The following is a 12,380-nucleotide window of genomic DNA, read 5'->3' as shown; positions in this document are numbered from 1 at the left end:
TGCATATTTAGAATTGGACCCTCTCTCCATGATCTTACTGTGGTATGTACTATCCCAATTTCTCAGTTCACTTCTATTTCCTCCTCAGTTAAGTGTGCATGTGTTTGATTTGAGCATATACATGTTTACGTATATAGGAGGGGGTGCTTATATGTATACAGAGGCCAGAGATTGACATTGGGTTTCTTAATCACGCTCTACTTTTTTTTTGAGACAGGGACTTACTCCCATGCTTTGTGTCCACAGGCTGCTGAACCAAATGTCCTGCTGAACCAAATGTCCTCCGAAGATTGGCACCTGGGCTCCATCTGTGGCTCCTTCATTAACATGGAGCCATTCAGCCCATCATCAGGCATTGATGCCCTCAGCCACCACAGCCCCAGCAGCTCCTCTGATGCCAGCAGTGGCTTTGGCATGGATGCCAATGGTCTGGACTCGCTGCCTATGTTTGCAGGTGTGGGGCTGGGAGGCACCCTGTGCCACAAGAGCTACAAGGACTGTGCTAGTGGTATCATGAATGACATCAAGTGTGAGTACGTGCTCATCCCCAAGCATCTGTGCCTTGTGTGCGGTAACAATGCCTCTGGCTACCACTATGGCGTGGTCTCCTGCGGGGCCTGCAAGGCACTCTTCCAGAGAACCATCCGAGGTGCGTGGTGGGCACTGCAGGCCCTGGATTCAGTCTGTGAGTGGGGACTCTGTCCTGAAGTTCCAGCATGTTTGTTTTCTTAAATTCAAATCTGGGTTCCATGGGAGCAGAGGCTCTCTGGAAGACTTCTGTCTTGTGTCTCAGTGTTTCTCATGCAGGGATTCTAGAAAGAGGGTTCTAACTGTATGACTGTAGATACACCATGGTCCTCTTTGCTGCACACCTGAAACAATGTAGAAAAATCCACACAATACCCAGCCCTGAACAACTGTCACCATGCAGACTGGTTGAGTGTGTGGACCACTCTCCCTAAAAGTTTTTTTTTAAAGCCATGGCATGCCTACACTATTAAGATAATCCTTGCATGTGTTAGTTTCCAAGAGTTAGGCTTATCTAGGTTATATGCTGCTTTTGACTTCCAGCAGTTCTAACTGCAAATTCATAGTCCTGAGTGATATGAAGTCACAACATGTCCACACGGTTGGGCTTGCCCAGCGGACCCCAGTTATTTCCAGTTCAAAATAGCCATTTCCAGGTCAAAACATCTAGAGTGACTAGAACTCCATGGCTTTGCATGGTTGTGTAAAGCACGCAGGACCATGTAATCTATGTGCATGCGTGGAGTAGCCACACGAGTTCCTGCATGCATGCACGGCCCACCCTTTATAAAGCCGGTGCCATCATGCATGAGTCTCTCTTGTCCTCTTAATCACGTGTGTTTCACACAGGCCTGTCACGTTTCCCTATATCCCCTCTCAATAAAAACTATTCTGTGGTTTTGTCATGTTCAGGACATTTTCTTGAAGGATAAGAGTGCTGCTAAATAACTGACACTGAGACTTACACAAACTGGGTTAAATTTCATGGCTCCCTTGTTGCAGATTCGACCAGGTGACCAGCATCGACTGCAGCCTTCAGAAAATGCCAGTCATTTCTAGTTAAATCTTATGTGACTGAGTGGTGGTGGAGCACTCACTAAGGAGGCAGAGCCAGGTGGATCTCTTGAGTTCAAGGCCAGCTTGGTTTCTAGGGAGTTGGAGGACTGTGAGATGGTGTGTGTCTCAAAATTTGAAAAAAAAAGTGGGGGAAAGAGGGGAACTGACATAATACCATGTATAATATGAGACAGTACTTGAATATTAAGCAACTCTTCCTTTTTAAACTAAAGGACTGAAGGTCCCTGCCTTATGTTTGAGCTTGTGATTTGGTCATTAAGTTCTTTTCTGTAAATTTGTGTTGAGTTCCAATCATCACACCGGGAACTGGGTACCCACCCATGGCCCCTATTCCATCATCTTGCATATGACAGAGAAGAAGTCAAGGAACAAATTGAAATTGTGAAACATAGAGTGGTAGATAGGAACTCTAATGTAGAGACAGAGCTTAAGGGAGACTCAGGGGAGGCTCTCAAGGTAACCTGAGGCCCAGGTAAGAAATCTGGGGACCAGCATTCCATACAGAGAAAACACCAAGTGTTTTAGGACAAAACCATGGCAGTTGTGAGACTTTTGTGGGTGTTAGGAACTGAACTTGGGTCCTCTGCAAGAACAGTATGTGCTCTCACACTGAGCCATCTCTCCAGCTGTCCATGCCATCACCACTACCCCTCCCCCATTTATTTGCTTTGCTTTTGAGACAAGATCTCATCATGTAGCTTTGGTTGGCCTGGAACTTGCTGTGTAGACCAGGCTGACCTCAAACTCGGAGATCTTCCTGTTTCTGCCTTCCAACTGCAGGCACCCAAGGTGTGTTCTACCATCCCTGCACTCCTCCTCCTCTTCTTCACATTTTCCTCTCCTCTTCTTCTTCAGTTTTTTTATTTGTATTTTAAGTAGTGTTAGTTAGGGAACTCATCATGTAGCCCAGTATCAGAACAAACACTTAGCAGGTCTGAGGCTTAGGTTCAGTCCCCAGAACAGAAAAGAAGGGCAGATTGGAAAAGAACATCAATCTGTACACATCTGACTGACTAGAGAGGTTATCAATTTAGGTGGAGTGGGTGATACCCTGCCAGCACCTCCCTGGATCTGTGACTTGTGACAGGGAGCAAGTGAGGAGTCCTGGCATGGAGTTCCCGCTCACCAGAGGCCCTTCTGCAGGCTCTGCAGAACGTCCCCAAGGAGAAGGGCAGAGGCATGGCTGATGGGTTGTTCTGTCTGGGACCACCTCCAGGCCTTTTGTCTTGGAGAACTGAGGCTGGTTGGTGAATCCTGGGGGACCCAGGACTGCTATGCGGACACAGCCCAGGAACATGAAGGAGTCAGGACCTTGTCGTAGACCAGTGACAAGCCAGCTGGCTGACCTTGGATGAGTCCCCTGGCCTTCATTTCCCTATTGCTGTGGAGAATGTGAAGAGCAGCTCCTGACACCTTGTCAAAAGTGGGTGGGTGAAGTCAGAAAATGACTCAGTGGCAGTCCGAGGAGGCCTGTTTAAACTGATTCAGATTCGAATCGTGCATGGACAGTTTTGTAGGTGTAGGTAGCCATCCTTTTGAAGTAGTGACTCTTTTTGAGTCATTTAATAAAATGTGGCTAATAAGTACTTCTTTCCTCTCAAGTGTTTTGCAGAAACTGAGCCATGTGCATATAATGTGTGTAACTTAGTGCCTGGCATATAATTGCCACGAAATAAACAGCTAATTGTTGTTTATGCTTGACCAAAAGAAGCCATGGAAGTTTCTGGGCCAGGAAGTAGCTCTCCTCTTAGGAAAAGAATTCTGGCAATGATAGGAAGGATCTGGAAGCCCAGGGTGTCGAGGGGGGGAAGAAGTGGCGTGGACTTAGATAACGGGTGGGTACTATCCAGTTAGATCTGGTCTAGAAGGGAGGATCATGGCAGAGGGGGTGGGGGAGTGTAAAAGCACAGTGACTAGAGAGAGTTCGAGGTAGGTGCAAGGGTGTGGGACGGCGGAAGCAGGCTGGGGAAGAGGACATTTTTGGAAGTAAATGAAATTTTGGACACACTGAATCATAACAGTTCAGAGACATTGGAGTCCAGGACCTGGCTCTGGGTTCTAGATAAAATGAGATCTGTGTCTGTAGCTCTCCAAGTATGTGCTCTAGCCTACTTGGTTTCCTTAGAAATGCAAATTTAGAGACCCCTGACTGACAGTTGGCTTAACTGTCTGGTTTACCACACCCAGCCCTCTCCCCCAGCTTGATGCCTCTATTGATGATAGCAGGGCAGGGGAAAGCACTCCAGGTGAGAGTCTGGGCAGGTTGGGAGGCAGAGTGATGGAAGTGGGAACACCATTCTGTCAGCTCTGAAGCACATTTACCCTGGTTACAACTGTGGCACACACACTTGACCAGCACGGTGCTGGCACGGTGTGGTTGTCAGAAGCCTCATGTGCATACATCAAAACTTCTAGAGCCAGGGCCAGTTGCCGAGGAGGAGTCCAAGATGGCTATGGTTCCTCATGTAAAGAAATAGATTTTTAGCTCCCACATTAGGAAGGAAGACAGTCCTGTGAAATGGTGAATTTAGTAAAAATGACAACAAAACATTTCAGAATCTCTTAGCCAATCTTTATATATATGTGTGTGTGTGTGTGCATTATGTGTGCACATACATATACATATACATATACACATATATTGGCTACCTCAGAATTCCCTGTGATCAAGTCTATAGCTAACTAAAATTTAAAAGTAGTTTTAAATAAAAATGTGAAAATGCTGGTTATACTACAACAGCATTTATTTATTTGTTCGTTTATTAATTTATTTATTTATCTATCTATCTGTCTATCTATCTATCTATCTATCTATCTATCTATTTATTTATAAATGAGACAGGGTCTCTCTACATAGTCCTGGCAGTCCTGGAACTTGTATCCACCAGGCTGGCCTCAAATTCCCTGAGATCCACCTATCTCTGCCTCCAGAGTGCTGGGATTAAAGGAGTGCTTCTCCACAGCACCTGAAATGGCAGTTTAATTGGGAGTGGGGGTGGGGTTCCTCTTCTCTTTCTTTCTTGGTGGCACATTAAAAGTGCATGTTATTATTTCAGAGATGATGAAGTACCCCTGCCAGGTAGAAATGAGTGACACCCTCTGCAGAGAGAGAAGAGAGACAAAATGTGGCTATCAGTCTTCAGTAAAGCTGGTGGTGATAGGTGTGTGGTCCCCCATGAAGAACCCAGAGAAGGACCAAAAGGACATCACAGTGTATGACAACTGGCCGGGCACTGTTGTCCTTTGGGAATTCTCTGTGGGGCTCTTAAAGCTTTCAGTCCAATTACATCAGTCCTTAACTCAACATACATACATACATATGTACATACATACTACACTCAAACACACACACACACACACACACACACACACACACACACACACACACATTTAGGTGCCAGGTTCTATACTTGTAAATGAAAGAAGTGCCAGGTATGGTGACTCACTCTTGAAAGTCTAGTACTTGGGAGGCAGAGGAAGAGGCAGAAGGGTAGCATTGACTTGCTGACCAGCCTGGGCTATGTGGTGACTTCGAGGCCACTTTGGCTACAGAGTGACCAGGAAGAAGATGGGCTAAGCTTGGTAAAAGGATGTAGCTCAGCTTGGTATAATGCTCACCTGGCTTGCAGGAATCCCTGTGTTTGAACCCCAGTATTCACATACACCCTGTGTCGTGCTGAAGACTTGTAACCACAGCTTCTGGAAGGTGGAGGCAGGAGGATCAGAAGTTCAAGGTCATCAGCTACAGGGATTGGAATAAATGAGACCCTGTCTCAGAATAATGCAAAGGTGTTGTTCCACAGTAAGGACACAGTTCAGATGGGAGAACATCACAACAGAATTCTGACTGAGAGACTGTCAGTTGCTGTCAATGGGGATGGATGAAAGGGAGGAAGGTGTCATTCAGAAGGCCACGAGGACAGACCCAGAACTGGGAGATCACCTGGAGGACAGAAAGAGGAGTTTGGGGTGGAGGGGGCTGAGGGTTCTGGGTTTCACAGGATGAGTTTGGGGTGGAGGGAGCTGAGGGTTCTGGGTTTCACAGGATGAGTTTGGGGTGGAGGGAGCTGAGGGTTCTGGGTTTCATGAGCTCAGGGCTAGTATTGGTGATTCAGGTTTACTGAAACCTCTGTGGGAAGAGTTGGCTACACTGGCCAGAGACCCCAGCCCTGGAGGGCCTTGCCCTGGAGGTTGGATTTCATTCTTGGTACTTAGGGTGAGGTGCTGTCCTCTTTTCTAAGAGTTTGCTGAGTATCAAACCCAGGGCCTTGGGCCACAAGGCTTCTACCCTAGAGCTACACCCTGGCCCACAGAATTTCTTAGATTTTAATAAGGTATCATTTCAGTAATTTTTCTTGTATTTTTTTTGCACAGGGTTTCCCTGTGTAGCCTTGCTCTATATACCAGCCTGGCCTTGATCTCAGAGATCTGCCTGCCTCCATCTCTCTAATGCTGGGATTAAATACATGTGTTGCCATTGCCTAGCTAATTTTAAGAATTTTTTAAAATCAAAATAATATATACATCTAATTTAAAGACTATAATAGAAACATGGGTTTTCTTTTTTAAAATTTGAATTACAATGTGTACATTGTGTATGAGCCCTTCTACAGTAGCTCCTATGTAGAGGCCAGAACTATCATGTGGGTCCTAGTGTTCTACTCAGGTTCCCAGACTTGGATACTAACACCTTTACCCACCGAGTTATATTACTGGCCTTAGAAATACAAAATTTCTAAGGAAAGGTAAGAGCTTCTGGCCCTACCCATTTTCCTTACACCCCAGTCCAAAGTTTACACACATACACACACACACACACACACACACACACACACACACACACCAAAACCCAGCATATTCTTATTTACTAATGTTAATGACTTCAATACCTGTAATTACTAACTTAGTAATCTTGACTTTTTTTTTTCTTCCAGAGCCAAGGACCTAACCCAGGGCCTTGCAATTGCTAGGCAAGCACTCTACCACAGAGCTAAATCCCCAGCCTTACCCCTCCCCCTTTTTTTGGAGATATAAGTTCTCTCAGTAGTCCAGGATGGCCTTGAACTCCTGCCTCCTTCCTCAGCCCTGAAATTATAGGTATGTGCCATTACAGCCGGTATTATTATTATTGGTCTGTCCCTCTCCTGGGTCCATCTCTCTCCATCCCTTCTTGCATATCAACTTTTGGTTTAAATCTATTTTCTCTTCTATTTTTAATCTAAATTACCTGCTTTCTGGGCACTTCTGCTTGGTATGCTGTTCTGTTTGGGCTCAGAGCACAGGCTGCATGAGCATGTTGGAATGGTGGAGAGGTAGCGCTGCTGCTGATGCCCTGCTTGTGTGGAAAGGACTTTATTTCACACCTTGGCTGACGTGGTATTCTGGTTGACCAACCATCACCTCGCTCCCCCATCCCCAACCTCAAGAATTGCTGCTAAGCACAGAACTATAGACAGGATGCATGCTCCAGGTATTTGTGTGCACCAAGGACTTACCTGTCTTTTTCTTCTGTTTGGAGAAAAGGTCTCATGCAGCTCAGGTTGGGTTGGTGCTCACCATGTGGCCTGTGGTGGTGGTGAACTCCTTCAGGATTCTCCTACAGCAACCTCCCAAGAGCTCAGCTGACTTTTTAATTTAATTTAATTTTAGTTTAGTTTGGTTTTTTAGCCTAACAGCCTGTGCCTGAGCCTGGCTGGGGCTTCTGGCTTGCTTTCAGCAGCGGGACAGCTGGTGGGGCTTCCTCTGGGATTCCTTTCTCAGAGTGGCCTAGGATCAAAGAGACTACCTCTTTGCCTCAGGGTCACACCCAATTCCAGCTCAGCTCTGGATGTGCCTTCCTCTCCCTCAGGCACGAACAGGAGCTGAGATCCCGCCATCCACAGATGATAGTGATCTCAAGTGTCCCTGGGTGGACAGCCTTCAAGTGTGGTGCTGACAGGCTGGAGGATAGCATCCTCTCCAGATACCCCAGCGGATCTGCCTGGAGGGAAGATTTAGTTTGCCAGCCTTGCCTGCCTGGACGCCAAGGTCTGTATTCTACTCAGTCCTGGTGTGCGGAATTCATCCAACTTTGAGAAGGAAACTACACCCATTTTACAGATGAGGAAACAGAGGCTCAGAGAAGTTAGGTGACTCTACTTGCAAGAAGTGGAGTATGCCTTTGTCTACAGTAGACAAACTTCCAGGTTGAGACCTGAGTCTGGGCTTCCTGTTGTCTAATGTCTTATTCACTAACACAGTCACACCTGAGTTGATGGGGTGTGTTTGGGGTGGGGTGGGGAGCAGGCACTGGCTTGCTCAATCAAGATGTGCATACCACTGATGCCTGCTCCCTGTGCTGAGATCTCTGGGACTCCCCCCTTGAGACCACAGGAACAATGATGAATTAATCTCATCACTTTATCAAGGAGGCACTCACAGAAATTACAAGGCGAGGCCACCAGCCTGGTTTTGCTGGCAGCCAGCCGCCAGGCCCATAAAACAAATTGAAAGGAACAAAATAAATAAGTGAATTTAGAAATACACACAGGCGCTTGTGTGTGTGTGTGTGTGTGTGTGTGTGTGTGTGCGCGCGCGCGCACGCGTGTGCATGTGTGCACACACGGACACCCTAAAAGCTCAGGAGCATGGTCCCACACTCACTGTTAGCCTTGGGACGCACTCTTGTCGTGTCATCTTGTCTTAGGAAGACAGCAGGCCTAAACCCACCCATGCTGTAACTCCCACCACCCCCCCCCATCTCCATTCTGAGGAATAATCTGTGGCTCACCCTCACTCAGCGGGTGGCTGGTTGCAGGGTAGCCCAGAACAGAGCACAGCTGTCTGCACCATACAGCATCTGTGAGTAGGTCACCTGGGTTCAATTCCCAGGCTGCTTTTTACCAGAGCTGGGCTATCCTTTCTCTTTTGTAAAAACTTTAAAACAAACACACCAGACCCTCGCTGTATAGTGCATCTCATTCTTCTCCCTGATTTTCCTAAAGCCTCAACCTCCTTGTGGCTGGGATTACAGCCATGAACCATTTATAACTTGCTCTCTCTCTCCTGTAAGATGGGGAGAAATTGGCAAAGTTAAAGACTTAATCTATGTTGAGCAGGCATGCAGCTGAATACTTGGTTGTTTAGTTGTTAATGTGCTTCAGGAACCTACCGTGTGTGAGTTGAGGATTTGGACTGTCAAGAGGAGCTAGCCTGTATGGAGGAAGTAGACAGGACTGGATGGTAGGACAGCATGGGGTGGCTGGCAGAGAGAAGCAACATCTCTCCAGTGAGATATGGATTGGGATCTGGATTGATGGGATACAAGCCTGGGACAGAGGGCACTTGGTGGACTTGCCTGTGTGTGCCAGTTCTGGGAAATGGGGAGTAGGAGGGCTCAGGCTGAATGGTGTGAAGATGATTGGATCGGGGACAGGCTACAGATTGTAGAACCTCTAAAAAACACACATAGGGCACAGATGCATTAGCTAAGCCTCTGTGCTCCTCTCTTGTTTATTTTTTATGTTTCCATGTTTAGACAGGTGTAGTGACTCAACATCTGTAATTCAAGACTGAGGAGGCCAAAGTAGGGGCATCACTGAATTTGGGGCCAGCCTGGGCCACAGAGTGAGATGTCCTCTGGTCTCTGAACATACACTGTGGGCACTCGGGACACACACATTCACAGTGCAACCATACATACATACATACATACATACATACGTACATACATACATACATACATACAATGCAAACACACAAAGAAAAAAAGGAATACCATTGATTAGGTGTCAATGAGAGGTCACAAGGGTCTCTGAGGTTCCTCAGTCTGAGCCTTGGGGATTGTGACAGTGTGGTAACTTGGGCCCAAAAGTGACAATGATTCAGAGCCCTTTACCATTGGTGGCCCATGGTTCATTCTCTGCTCTAGGAGACCTGATAGCGTTTCCATGTACCACACTAGGAGGCTGCAGCATGGGGTGCCCTGGGCCACTTATCTCCCCTCCTGGGTTAGTAACAGAAGCTTGCCTTTGTGAGTGAGTCGCTTTCTGATTTTTTTCAAGCTCCTTGTGAGGTACAGCGGAGCGGATATAGGGGGTTCTGTCTGGGCCTGAGGTGGCTCATTTTGGCTTCCTGAGTCTCCCTTTCTTGGTCTCCAAGTTGGGCACTGATAGCCAGTTCAGACTTATGGTAAGCGTCATGAGAGCTGATCCAGAGGCAGCACATAGTAGGTTTACAATAAACCCTGGCTATTACTGTGAGTGGGATAAGGACATGGTGCCTTCTGTTGTTTTTTTCCCTAGTACCAGGATTGTAGGCACACAGTCCATATTTGTTAAATAGGTATTGAAAAGGCAGGGGACTCAGAGTGGACACTGTCCCTGTTTTCACAATGACAATGGTTTTGCTGAAGTGGTTTGCTGTTTTGTCTTAAATGTTAGAGACCATCTGGCCTCATAGCCCACAGTGTCCTGAGCAGCTTGCTTCAGCATTTCCAGTGCTGGGACTAATTGAGTGGTTTGCCATACTTAAGTGATTATTCTTTATTTTCATTCACTGCATTTGTGTGCTTTGAGACAGGCTATGTTCCTGTGGCCCAGGCTGCCCTTGGATTCCTGTTCTGTAGCTAAAGATGACCTTGGACTTCTAATCCCCCTGCCTCTACCTCCAGTTGTTAGGATCCCAGGTGTGCACCACCAGGCTGTTGGGTGTAGCACCCAGGACTTCATACATAGCAAGCACTTTATCAACTGAGTTACATCCCAGCCCTGTTTTGTTTCTAAGATGTGTGGTCCAGGCTGGCCTTGAACTTGATTTGTGGACAAGACTGACCTTAACCCCATGATCTTCCTGCCTACAGCTCACCTCCCAGGGGCTAAGATCACAGAGCGAGATAGCTCAGTGGGTAAAGGCAGTTTGCTGGCAAGCCTGATGACCTAAGTTCAATCCCATGAGCCTCATGGTGGATGGAGAAAACTGACTCCCACCCGGGAAGTTGTCCTCTGACCTCCACACACTGGCACTCATACCTTCCTCTCACCCCTAATATACATGCATGCACACACAAATAAATGAAAAGACAATTGTAGTCATAATAAAAATAAAGTGATAGGAATGCACACTGTGATGCCTAACCTGGGCTACAACTGGTCTTTTTGTTTTGTTTTGCTTTAATTTCTGTCTGTCTGTCTGTCTATCTTGAGGCAAGGTCGCTCTGTGAAGCCCTGGCTGTCCTGGAAACTCACAATGTACAACAGGCTGGTCTCAAACACACAGGGTTCTGCCCGCCTCTATAGGGATTAAAAGCATGCACCGCCTTACACAGCCTAGGCTACAATCTTAAAGTGACTTTCCACGTAAGGTTTTGTTCAACCCTTCCCTGAGGAACTAACAAGTATTTTGCAGTTGCAGAAACTAAGGCTAAGTCATGGGAAAGAGATTTCCTCAAAGTCAGGATCTAGGTGTCCTGGCCCGCAGTGGGAGGCAGAGTCCACGCCCTGCCACAGTTTTCTCCCGGCTTTTCCTAGTGACAGGTGCAGGTTGGTGGCTGGAAGAACTGGGGTGGTCTGTGCTGATGTCCAGCTCAGCACCCATGGCTGGTTCTGCTGGTGTCAAATGCTGTGTCAGCATATTTTGATGTCACCCTCTCACCCCCCATCTGGTGGTTAGAGAACCATTCTCAGAAGAATGAGTTTTTCCTCCCCAGCTGGCTGCTGGGGCTGCCCAGCTCCCAGGCTGGAATGGGCATGGGAGAGAATTTGACGCATCCCGGGAGTGGAGCGGCATCATTCAGAGTCCCTGCTTCTAGCAGTACTTCCGTTTGCAGCCCTGGGTGGGGCACGTCAGCTCTGGCCATCTAATCCCCAGTCAGCCTAAGGGGTTGGGGTTCGGGATGGACAGACAGCAGGCACCTGGCAACCCTCTCAGTGTTGCAGAAAATCTAGTACAGCTGTCTGGCCACCAATGAGTGTGAGATCACCAAACAAAGATGGAAGTTCTGCCAGGCCTGCTGCTTCATGAAATGCCTCAAAGTGGGGATGCTGAAGGAAGGAAGGTGGCCCTCAGCGAACTCCCTGTGCCAGGGCTCTGCTCAGTTTATCACGGTGGGGAGTGATAGGCCTGTGTGTGGATACCTACAGGCCCAGGGCCTTCTCAAGGGGTGTGTGTGCCCGCACACTTGGGGCTATACTGTCTTTTATGATGGCTGCTGTGCCATGTGGGCAAGTAAGATAGAAGTCGGGAGGTGAGGATCCTATTTGGAGCCTTAGCTGGTAGCTTGTAACCAGGGAAGTCCTCACTTGGGCTAGGACTTCCCCTTCCCCCATCCCATCTTGGCAGGTGCGCTTAGAACTCTTGGTGCTCCCTTGGGTTTGGGGTGGGTAATAGCAAACTCCTGGCTGGTGAGGAGTGGTCCTTTCTTCTAATGGAGTTCAGGGCATGTCTCTTGCCTGGTAAGTGTTTCCCCAACCAACACCATTTGTCATCCATCTCCACTTCTGGTTCTCCCCCCTGTTACCTTTTCCTCTAGAGTCATTTGGTGTGTTAGGTTTCCATTGGGTGTAATAGTCAGAAGTCATATGCACCAACTGGGCTGTTTTTAGTTCCATCAAAATGTGTGTTTTCTTTTTAATCTCTTGGCCATTTAGATTTTAATTTTTATGTATGTGTGAGTTTCCACATGTATATATGTGTATACCTGGTGCCCTTGGCTGTCAGAAAAAGGCATGTGATCCCCTGGAAGTAGTTGTAAGTTGCCATGTGGGTGCTGGAAACGGAACCCCGGTCCTAGATTGAAT

General features: G+C 47.4%; 1 pseudogene; it reads left to right on the top strand.

Annotated features, from left to right (window-relative positions):
• The first annotated feature begins 276 nt into the window (after positions 1 to 276).
• On the top strand, positions 277 to 11,687 carry LOC118575343 (annotated as a pseudogene).
• Positions 11,688 to 12,380: the final 693 nt, after the last annotated feature.

Source organism: Onychomys torridus, unplaced genomic scaffold, assembly GCF_903995425.1.
Source record: "Onychomys torridus unplaced genomic scaffold, mOncTor1.1, whole genome shotgun sequence".
NCBI lineage: Eukaryota > Metazoa > Chordata > Mammalia > Rodentia > Cricetidae > Onychomys > Onychomys torridus.
This window is presented reverse-complemented; position numbering and strand designations above follow the sequence as displayed.